Here is an 11,708-nt window from a genome sequence, read left to right on the forward strand (position 1 = left end):
AATAAAATACTAAAGATAAGACAAATACTAGGATATAATTATTTTAGCAAATTTGATTGTAAATCAGGATTTTATCACTTAAAACTAGAAGAAGAATCTAAAAAACTAACAGCATTCACTGTACCATTTGGATATAAAAATGCACCAGGTAGATATCAACACTTTATGGACAATTACTTTAAACAAATAGAAAATTGTGTAGTGTACATTGATGATATATTATTATATTCCAAAACACAAGATGAACATATAAGATTATTAGAAAAATTTATACACATCATAGAATATTCAGGTATAAGTCTAAGTAAAAAGAAGCTGATATAATGAAAAATCAAATAGAATTCTTAGGAATACAAATTGATAAAAACGGAATAAAAATGCAAACACATATAGTACCAAAAAATAATTAACTCAAATGAACAACTAGACACAAAAAAGAAATTACAATCATTCTTAGGACTAGTAAATCAAGTAAGAGAATACATACCAAAATTAGCAGAGAATTTAAAACCATTACAACAAAAATTAAAGAAAGATATAGAATATCAGTTTGATAAAAAAGACCAAATACAAATACAAAAGGTAAAATTATTATGTAAAAACTTACCTAAACTATACTTTCCAGATGAAAATAAAAAATTTACTTATATAATAGAATCAGATGCAAGTGAAAAAAGTTATGGAGGAATATTAAAATACAGGTATGATGACACTACGATAGAACATCATTGAAGGTATTATTCAGGAACGTTTAATAATATAGAAATAAAATGGGAAATAAAAGAATTATATTCAGTATATAAGTGTTTATTATCATTTGAACCATATATTGTATATAACAAATTTATTATAAGAACAGATAATACACAAGTAAAATGGTGGCTAACAAGAAAAATACAAGATTCGGTAACAACAAAAGAAATAAGGAGATTGGTATTAAATATATTAAATTTCACATTTACAATTGAAGTAATAAAAACTGATAAGAATATTATTGCAGATTACTTATCAAGACAAAGCTACTCAGACTGAGAACGAAAATACAATGCAAGAGATACTCAAAGCCATAACTACACTTTGTATAAAAGTGGATAGTATGGACAACGAGATACAAAAGCTAATGACTAATGAAGATAATCTGAAGTCTAAAGCTAGTCAGCAGCATGACTATAAAAATGTGGAGCTACGTCGATCGGAAGACGGAAAAAGCCCAGAGCAAAAAGGAGACGATGGGAAACTCCTTAAAACCCATAACATTTGTTTAAATACAACTGCAGGTACAAGCAAACGAGTTAGTGAAAAACAAAAGAATTCAAACTTAAACCAGCTATTCGAAAAACCATTTACTCCAAGACTAACACCAAAAAACATATTAACTATAGAACCACAAACTTCTACATATGTGGATAACCTACATCATGACAAAAGAACATACAACCATATTACGCGAACCTATATAGAAAATATATACAAAATCCAAACATTTTTAAATCTTAATCCAAGATCTACTACAACCCAAGAACCCAACCAAGATTATTTAACCCAAAAATTACAAGGTTATAATAAATTGATTGCACAACCGAAAACTAACGCCAACTTGGTGAGGACATGTTACAACTATGGACTATTAAATACAGTTTATACATATGACGGAGAGGAACTAAGTGGAATACCGGAACTACATAAAGCATTTATTACACATAAGAGAGTTACTAAGGGAAATTTATTCTATGTAAAATTTTATACGGCAACAGCAGAGATATTATACGAGGAAATAAAACCTCCGATACAAGTGGTAAAGATAGGATTAACAAAAGATATGATAATACCAGAAGATATCGAACAGCAACCAGAGATACAAAAAAGCGAGATACCCAGTTTTTATGCCAATAAGAGAATAATTGGTATATCATCCATTATACAAGAGCTAGCAAATAATTACTTAAACGGAAATGCTATATGAAGCTATTATGCAAGAGATCAGTTAATGATTTATTCCAATTCAAGGGAGCTAAGGAAAGCAGATATGGATGAAGTCCAAAGATGGATTTTATCATTACTTAAGCCAGAAGAACGACCTACGACACGAGCATTAAAAGTAGAATTTATTTCGGCAGAATTATTAACCAGATATTGTAAGCTAATTGGTCACAAATACCCTGACCACATATGCTCAAAATGTAACGGAGAAGATAATATAATCCCAGACGTCCAGCTGGAATGATCTAATAAGATAAAGACGGAAGAAGATAAGAAGAAGAACAAGACAAGAAAAGAAGATACGGATGGAAGGAGATAAGAGAAAAAAGACACTTGTAAATCTACTAGTCTTATTATTGAATGTAATGTAAAATAGTCAATAAAGTAGGTAGTGTGTGCATGTGCATATTAAAAGTAGGATGGACAAATGTAATAAAGTGGTATGGGCAAGTATGGGCAGGTATGGACAAGTGTAACAATAATATGGGTAAGTGTAAGTAGTAGGAATGGTAGGTGTAAACATTATTGTAAGTAGTACGTGAGAATTCCTTTCTATATAAGGGAGGGATATGTAAATATAAAGGCAGGCATTGCCTAACTTAAAGTTTTCTTTCAAAAAACTCTCTCAACTAAAAATTTCGTATTTAGATAAATGGAGCAAAAATCTGAAATCCAATCAGATATTTCAGATAGCATGGCTAAACAAGAGGCAAATGTATATTGTTCAAAAAATATGCGGAACTAATTTCATATATTCCTGAATATCGTATATATGATTGAATAAATTTATGTTAGTTATTATGTATTAGAATTATTTGAATCATGATTTCTAGTTTATTAGCACACTGGAAACAGGGAGAAAACTTCTATACTATGCCATCCTAATGTTGAAATCGGTAGGCGAGGAAAACCGTTTAGGGGAGTAAACAAAGTTGAGGCGCTGATAAGAAGAAAGTATCCGCTAAAGTACGATGCTAGTAGTGACAGGAAAACATGATAAAGATAATCTAGTTCATAATGATCTAATATGAATTTAATCAATTATGAATATGATAGGAATGAATAATTTGAAATAAAAAATCTGCATAATAAAGAACATGACTACTTACCTTCATAATGAAATGATAAAAAACTATGAAACTTTAATATTATATATACTTAAAGATATAAAAATAATTGAATTAAGAAGAATCATATGGGAAAAAAATATTTAATAACGAACCAGAAGATATATTGAACCAACAATGGTATGAAATAGACTTACATGATTTAGACTACGAAAGAATAGAATGGTACGATTTAGAGATAAACTCAGACTAAAATGAAATACGAATATTTACAATATTGGATAGAATCTATGGAAGATATAAAATTATTAGAACAATCAATGGAAGAAAATTTATGTATGTATCAAAGAACCCAATATATGTTATATTTAGAATATATCATAAATAATATTAATGAAATGTTCAGATTAAAACAATTATCAGAAGAATATTACAATAAATATTATTACATATTACCATGAATTTAGTACTACCTAAAAGTAATATTAAAGAGATATCAAGATTACGATACTTAGTAAAAAGATATTATAATAAAATATTGAAAATAAGTTACTCACCTACCACACTACCATCTACCACACTACTACTTTCATGAAATCACCAACTACCAGTTTCGCACCGAAAAATGGTATCTGAAACCTCTGAAACCTCACAGGAGACTTCCTAACATATTGCGCAACATGTCTAACTCGTTAAATAAAAGAATAATTTTCTCTTAAATTATCATGGACAATAACATTCACAATGTGCGCCATACACCTCACTTGAATGTGATTACCGTTCATCAAATCAGTTTTCATCTTAGTCAATTTCTTAGAAAATTCTTTTATAGTTACATCAATTAAGCTGGCATTATGAACTGTGACAATAAAGATTTGATTTATCCTTCACTTACGTAAGCACTTAACATCTTAAGTATTTTCTTATGCATATTCCATTCACTGCCAATCTGTCACGACCCGATTTCTCAAGTCATGATGACACCTACTATAACCCACTAGTAGGTAAGCCAACCCATAACCCGAAACAACAAGTAATGGGTCTGAGGGTAGAAACTAAATAAGAATAGGCAAATAACAATATAAAAAGGCAAAGGCAAACCAAAACATATATACAAATAAAGATTCCTCCGAGAACCTGGAAGTCACTAGTATAGAGCTACCACAAAATAAGTACAAGTCCCAAAAGTGTACAATAGAGATTGGACTGTCTCGGAAGGTAAAAGACAAGTCTATATATACAGATAGAGACTGAAATAGTACAAAACGCCGTGTGCTCACTACCGTCTCCGGATCAGTCTGCTCCAAGCTCGATCAACCCTGGCTATTAGTGCCCGGACCTGTATCACGAAACAGATGCAGATCGTAGCATGAGTACCAAAATAACAGGTACCTAGTAGGCATCATAGGCCGACTGAACTTGAAAAGTAAAGGCAGTTTGAAAAGAAGGAATACACAAATTAAGGTCAAGAACAAATATCTAACTAACAAAGGAATGCACACGAGTGTACAAAAAACTACCTAAAATAATCTTTAAGCTAACTATACCTAACTGGACCCCTATAAGCCCAGAAGGTACACTTGTGCGCAAGTTAAATAAAAATCCGAATGGACCCCTATAAGCCCGACGAGTACACAGAATAACTATAACTAAAGAGAATTGCATATAAGAACCCAAGAATGAAGAACATTGAACCAGAAGCTCAGCCCTAATTAGTAGAATCTGACAGTATGGAGGCCGGACCTCGAACCAGATGCTCATACGAAGTACCCAAGTAACCAATCACAAGTAACAGGTATAAGAGGCCGGAACTCTAACCGGATGCTCTATATAAGTATTTGGGCAATAGAGGCCGGAACTCTAACCGGATGCTCTATATAAGTATCTGGGCAATAGAGACCGGAACTCTAACCGAATGCTCTATATAAGTATCTGGACAATAGAGGCCGGACTTTAAACCGGATGCTCTATATAAGTATCTGGGCAATACAGGCCGAAACTCTAACCGGATGCTCTATATAAGTATTTGGGCAATAGAGGCCGGAACTCTAACCGGATGCTCTACAAAGGTGCCACTGTAGCTGCTGAAAGAGTCCCAATCGATCTATTCTCATAAATGTCCGTGGATCACCGTCCACACCTAGCCAATTAATGAAAGTCCTTGGAACCGAATCGAAAATCAAATTCAAATCGCGAAGTAGAACTAGTGTCACCGACGTAACTTGTGAAGCTGTAACATCGGGAAAAATAAGGATAACTATTGTCGGAGACAGTATATCATAACTAAAGGCCAAACTATCAGACTCAAGTCTGCTACACCAGTCTACATAGATCTAAGCCGGCCGAGCGACGTCGAGACAAAACTAAGGCCTATCAGATCCGAATTATGTATTTCTAAGGCAAGCTCTAGTCAAACCTAAACTAAGGCCCAAATGCTTCAACAAATAGTAAATTAAGCATGCAAGCACTCCACTTAGCGAGGAGAGTCAACTAATAGCACAAAGCATGCTCACAGTTACACGATAATTCCCGAAATAGGCCGAAAACATGATTTCTTAACACCTATGTAGGATTCAATAACTACCCAACCCAAATCCCAATTAATCAACATGCATTCACATTCTCGAGCTCAATCTAAGAGAGGGAAACCGTAGCCTACCTATAGGCCGATCACACACGCTCCAAAATTACTTCTCCGGAGCTTTCCCTTTTCGAACGTCCTCAAAACGCTGCCCCGCTATCAAAAATAGAGTCATAACGTTATTATGGTCGTTTAGACACCATAATCACAACAAAAAGAGACATGTCAATTTTGAGGTCAAAACGGGAATTATGGGACCCGCGCTGAATATTTCAGAATTACCTCAAAAGAAGGTTCTTAACAGCTGCCCAAACTTATGTTCCATGATGGGACACAATTTGGGGCTCAGAAACAACACAGTACCAACATACAACCAAAACATAAATTTTCCTCAAGAACTAAAGAAATGGGACAACAGCTAATTCAGCATATTTACCAGAAACTGGAGGTCTACAGTGAAATGCGACAACACCACGACGTTCTCCTCGAAAGACCACTCAATATAGAGTAAAAAAATCACTAAAAGCGGACCTAAAATGGCTGAGAAAACAAGTCTAAAAAATTTCCAAAATCAGGCTCACAAAATGGGTCGTGGTAGCAGGTGTTTTATAAAAATTACCTCAAACGGGGACCCCAAATCACTATCCGAGCTCACCAATGCATTGTCCTTGAAAAATCTCACAACTTTGCCTTTTAAATCGCCAGATCGGACCTGTATAGCTCAAGGAATCACACTTTTAAAATGAGGAATAAAGCTAAGTTGGTGTTTTAAAAAGGATGAAACTGGTCGCTAAAACCCAACAATTGGTCATTAAAGGCCCAAACTCTGGTCGCTAAAGAGTTGCATCAGATCTCAGCTTTGGTTAAATCTTCAAAGTCTTCGATGGGGTGCTCAGAATTCGATCGGTACCCGATAAAAATAAAACAGACATGCTACCCTACTAAATTCGATATTCCGGACTCAATGGCGCAATCAAAATTTCCATCCGAGGTCATCTCGATAAAAAGTGGGTCCCACTTCCAAATGTCATTTTAACCAAAATTCACTAAGGGGCTCGAAATGAGTCCGAAGGCTTCGGGAGTCGAACGAAAGCTCGTTCTAGACCAAACTCAACATTTCGGAGCTAACCGCGCTGACGGAATTTTCATCTAAGCATGTTTTCCAAGAATGTTGACCAAAGTCAACCTTAGGCCAAATTTCAAAGGTTAAAACGCCTAATGGTCTAAACTCGAATCAAAGGCCTTGATACTCGTGCCAACCATGCTACCAGCCTAACTTGGCTATTCTAGAGCTGATGGAACCGTCAAAATTCCATTTTGAGGTCGTCTTCTTGAACTTTTGTTTGAAAATGATCATTCAAGGTTCATAAGCTTCAAAACACAAAAACTCACCCCATAACTAAACGAACGACCAGGTAACCGAACCGTCAGTTCCAGCAAGTCATAAATGACTCTGGGTCGCTATAGGAATGCTTTAAACGACACACAAAAGGCAAGATATTGAAATGACCAGAAGGGTCATTACAATATCCACTACTAGAAAGGACTTTCGTCCACGAAAGAAAGGATCAAGAAGTACCTGAAGGCTCAAACAAACCGGGACACTGCTCTCGCATCTCCTGATCGGTCTCTCAGTTAGCCTTCTCGACTGGACGATATCTCCAACGGACCTTAACAACAGGGATGGCTCTCGACCACAACTGTCTGACATCTCTGGCTAGAATGGCAACCGGTTCCTCTATAAAGGTCAGATGATCATCCAACTCAACCGAATCATACTGGAGCACATGAGACTCATCTGAAACATACCGGCGCAGCATCGAAACATGAAACACTGGGTGGATAGCCGATAGTGCTGGAGGTAAAGCTAACTCATAGGCAACCTCACCAACTGCTCTCAAAATCTCAAATGGGCTTATATACCTGGGGCTAAGCTTGCCCCGCCTCCCAAATCTCATCACGCCCTTTATGGGCGATACTCGAAGAAATACTCGGTCACCAACTGCAAACCTCAACGACTGACGCCTATGATCCGCGTAACTCTGATGTCTACTCTGAGCCGTCCTGAGCCTATCCTGAATCACCCACACCTGATCCAAGGCCTTCTGAAGAAATTTTGTACCATGCGGCCTAGGCTCCGTAGACTCAAACCAACCAACTGGAGAGCGACAACGCCTACCATATAAGGCCTCAAACGGGGCCATCTGAATACTAGAATGGTGGTTGTTGTTGTACGCAAACTCTGCCAAAGGCAGAAACTGATCCCACTGACCTCCAAAATCCACAACACAGCTCCGCAACATTTTCTCAAGGATCTGAATAATATGCTCTGACTGACCATCCGTCTGTGGGTAAAATGTTGTGCTAAGGTGGACACGGGTGCCCAACTCCTCCTAAAAAGCCCTCCAAAAGCTGGAAGTGAACTGTGAACCCCGGGTTGAAATGATAGAAATAGGCACGCCATAAAGACGGACCACCTCCTTAATGTAGATACGAGCCAACCTCTCGGCACTGAAAGTAGTATGAACAGGAAGGAAGTGTGCTGACTTGGTCAAGTAATCCACGATGACCCAAATGCTATTCAACTCTTCTAGAAGTCCGAGGCAACCCCACAATGAAGTCCATAGTGATACGCTCCCACTTCCACTCAGGAATGGGTAATATCTGGAACTCGCCACCAGGCCTCAAATGCTCGGCCTTCACCTGCTGGCAGCATAAACAACGGGATACGTAGTTGGTAATATCTCTCCTCATGCCTCTCCACCAGTAATGCTGCCTCAAATCACGATACATCTTCGCTGTGCCCGGATGGATAGAGTATCTAGACTTATGGGCCTCACTCAAGATTAGCTGAATCAAACCCCAAGCTCTCGGAACACACAATCGGCCATCGACTTTCAGAACCCCATCTGAATCTAAGGTAGCCTGTCTAGCATCACCTGCCAATACCCTATCTCTGAGTGTCACCAAAGACTCATCCTCAAACTAACAACCACGGATCCGATCTAGCAAAGACAACTGAACTCCCACATAGGCTAATACCCGTCTGGAATCTAAAATATCAAGCCTGATCATCTAGTTAGCTAATGACTGGATGTCCAAATCCAACGGTCGCTCCAAAACAGAAAGGAAGGCTAGACAACCTATACTCACCGCCTTCCGGCTCAAGGCATCCACTACCACATTCGCCTTGCCCGACTGATAAAGAACAGAGAGGTCGTAGTCCTTCAGGAGCTCAATCCAATGACGATGCCTTGAATTAAGTTCCCTCTGGCTCATGATGTACTGAAGATTCCTATGATCGGTATATATCTCACATCGAACTCCATACAAGTAGTGCCTCTAAATCTTAAGCGCAAAAACTACCGCCGCCAACTCCAAGTCATGAGTGGGGTAGTTGCGCTCATGGATCTTAAGTTGCCTCGATGCATAAGCAATAATTCGGCCCTGCTGCATCAATACATAACCCAAACCAACGCCGGATACGTCACAATAAACTGTGAAGCCCTCGCCCTCAACTGGAAGAGTCAATATAGGAGCAGTGGTCAATAACTCCTTGAGCCTAAAAAAGCTCGCCTCACACTCCTCTGACCAAACAAAGGGAACATTAACACGAGTCAATCGAGTCAATGGGGCTGCAATAATAGAAAAACCCTCAACAAAGCGTCTTTAGTAGCCTGCTAGTCTGACGAAGCTCTGAATCTTAGTAACTAAGGTGGGCCTAGCCCAATTACGAATAGCCTCAATCTTCGCTGGATCTACCATAATGCCCTCCTTGGATACAACATGCCCCAAGAACGGTACAGAGTCTAACCAAAACTGGCACTTTAAGAACTTGGCATAAAGTCATTGATCTCTCAATGTCTGGAGCACAACCCTCAAATGTTGCTCATGATCATCCCTACTCCACGAGTATATCAAAATGTCATCAATGAAGACTATGATGAAAGAATCAAGAAAAGGCCTAAACACACGCGTCATCAAATCCATAAAGGCAGCAGGGGCATTAGTCAACCCAAATGACATCACCAAGAACTCATAATGGCCATAACGAGTCCTAGATGCAGTCTTAGGTCTGCTGCCCTAATCCTCAGCTGATGGTACCCGGACCTCAAATCAATCTTAGAAAACATGGCAGCACCCTGAAGTTGATCAAACAAATCATCAATACGAGGCATGGGGTAACGGTTCCTCGCCGTCACCTTGTTCAGCTGCTTGTAGTCAATGCACATCGTCATAGTCCCGCCCTTCTTCTTCACAAACAGAACAGGAGAACCCCAAGGCGACACACTCGGACGGATGAACCCCTTACCTAAAAGATCCTCTAACTGCACACTAAGCTCTCTGAGCTCTACAGGAGCCATCCGGTAAGGTGAAATAGAAATAGGACGAGTGTCAGGCTCCAAATCTATGGCAAAATCAATGTCCCGATCTGGGGGTAAGCCAGGTAGGTCTATAGGGAACACATCTGCAAACTCTCTAACCACATGAACTAAGTCAACTGAAGGGCCCTCCCTACTCACATCTCACACATAGGCTAAATAAGCTAAACACCCAGAAGCAACCAACTGCCTAGCTTGCATAAAAGAGATGATCCTCGTCGATGTGTGACTATAAGCACCTTGCCATAACACTGGGGGAATGCCAGGCATCGCTAAGGTAACAGTCTTGGTGTAGCAATCCAAGACCGCATGGTAAGAGGATAACAAGTCCATGCCCAGAATCACATCGAAATCAACCACATCTAGCAAAATAAGATCAACTCTAGTATCATAACCCTGGATAGTCACTAAACAAGATCGCAATACCTGATCCACTACTAAGGACTCACCCACCGGGGTCGAAACATGAATCGGCTCTGCCAAAGACTCAGACCTCATACCCAATCAGGGAGCAAAATAAACAGATACATATGAGAATGTGGACCCGGGATCAAGTAATACTGTAGCAGGCTGATGGCATAATAAAAGTGTACCTGTAATGACATCGTCAGATGCCTCAGCCGCCGCCCTCGCCGGGGCTGCATAGAAATGGCCCTGAGCACCTCTACTCGATGCATCTGATCTACTACCTAACCTGCCTCCCCAAGCTCTGCCTTTGGTACCCTGTCGACTGTCCCGACGATCCTGGCCCTAACCACCACCTCTAGCTGGAGGGGGCACTGCTGAAACTGGTCTAGGTGCAAAGGGAGATGGTACAATCGCCCCTCGCCCTCGCCGGGGGCACCCTCTGGACCAATGGTCAAGTGCACCGCAATCAAAACACCCCGAAACTGAACGCCTTGAAGTAACCCGACCGCGGTAGGAAGGGAGGGAATCTGATCCCCTCGAACTCTGGCCCGTACTAGGACCAGCCTGCTGATGCTGGCCTCTCTCAGAAGCAGGTAATGCCGCCTGAACAGGATGATTGGACTGACTCTATTGGAACCTCTGGCGGGGCCTATCATAAGAGTATATCCCTCTAGTCTGGGACCCGTTGTAGCTACCCTGGTAGCGTGCCCTCTTATCGCTGCCCCCTTGAGCCTCACTATAAATATGCTCAATGGATTGGGCATGATCGACCACATCAAGAAATGAACGGCCGACTGAAACCAAATGCTCTGTGTCGACCCTTAGATGGTACCGCAACCCACGTACAAAACAACGATCTCTCACCTCCTCCATATCTCGGGTCAATGCTGCGGCCCTGACTCAATCTTGGTGTCAACGTCTACCCCAAGATGGGAATCTGTCTGCAGGCCCGATTGCATCAGCCCCGACCGCGCCGCCTCTCGTACGAGCCATCCCCCGAAAGAGTGAAACAAGTGAGGTTTCAAGGAACCAATAAAACACAAGCTGTACGAAGTGAAATGAAAGAGGAAATCTTCCTAAAGACATCATATTGCCTTCCGAAGATAAGTTACGGACGTCTCCGTACCGATCCGCAAGACTCTAGTAGACGTTAGCTCTGTACAAGTGAGACCGGTGAACCTGAGGCTCTGATACCAACTTGTCACGACCCGATTTCTCAAGTCATGATGACACTTACTATAACCCACTAGTAGGTAAGCCAACTCGTAACCCGAAACAACAAGTAATGGG

Source organism: Solanum stenotomum, chromosome 6 (assembly GCF_019186545.1).
Source record: "Solanum stenotomum isolate F172 chromosome 6, ASM1918654v1, whole genome shotgun sequence".
In the NCBI taxonomy this organism is placed as follows: Eukaryota; Viridiplantae; Streptophyta; class Magnoliopsida; order Solanales; family Solanaceae; genus Solanum; species Solanum stenotomum.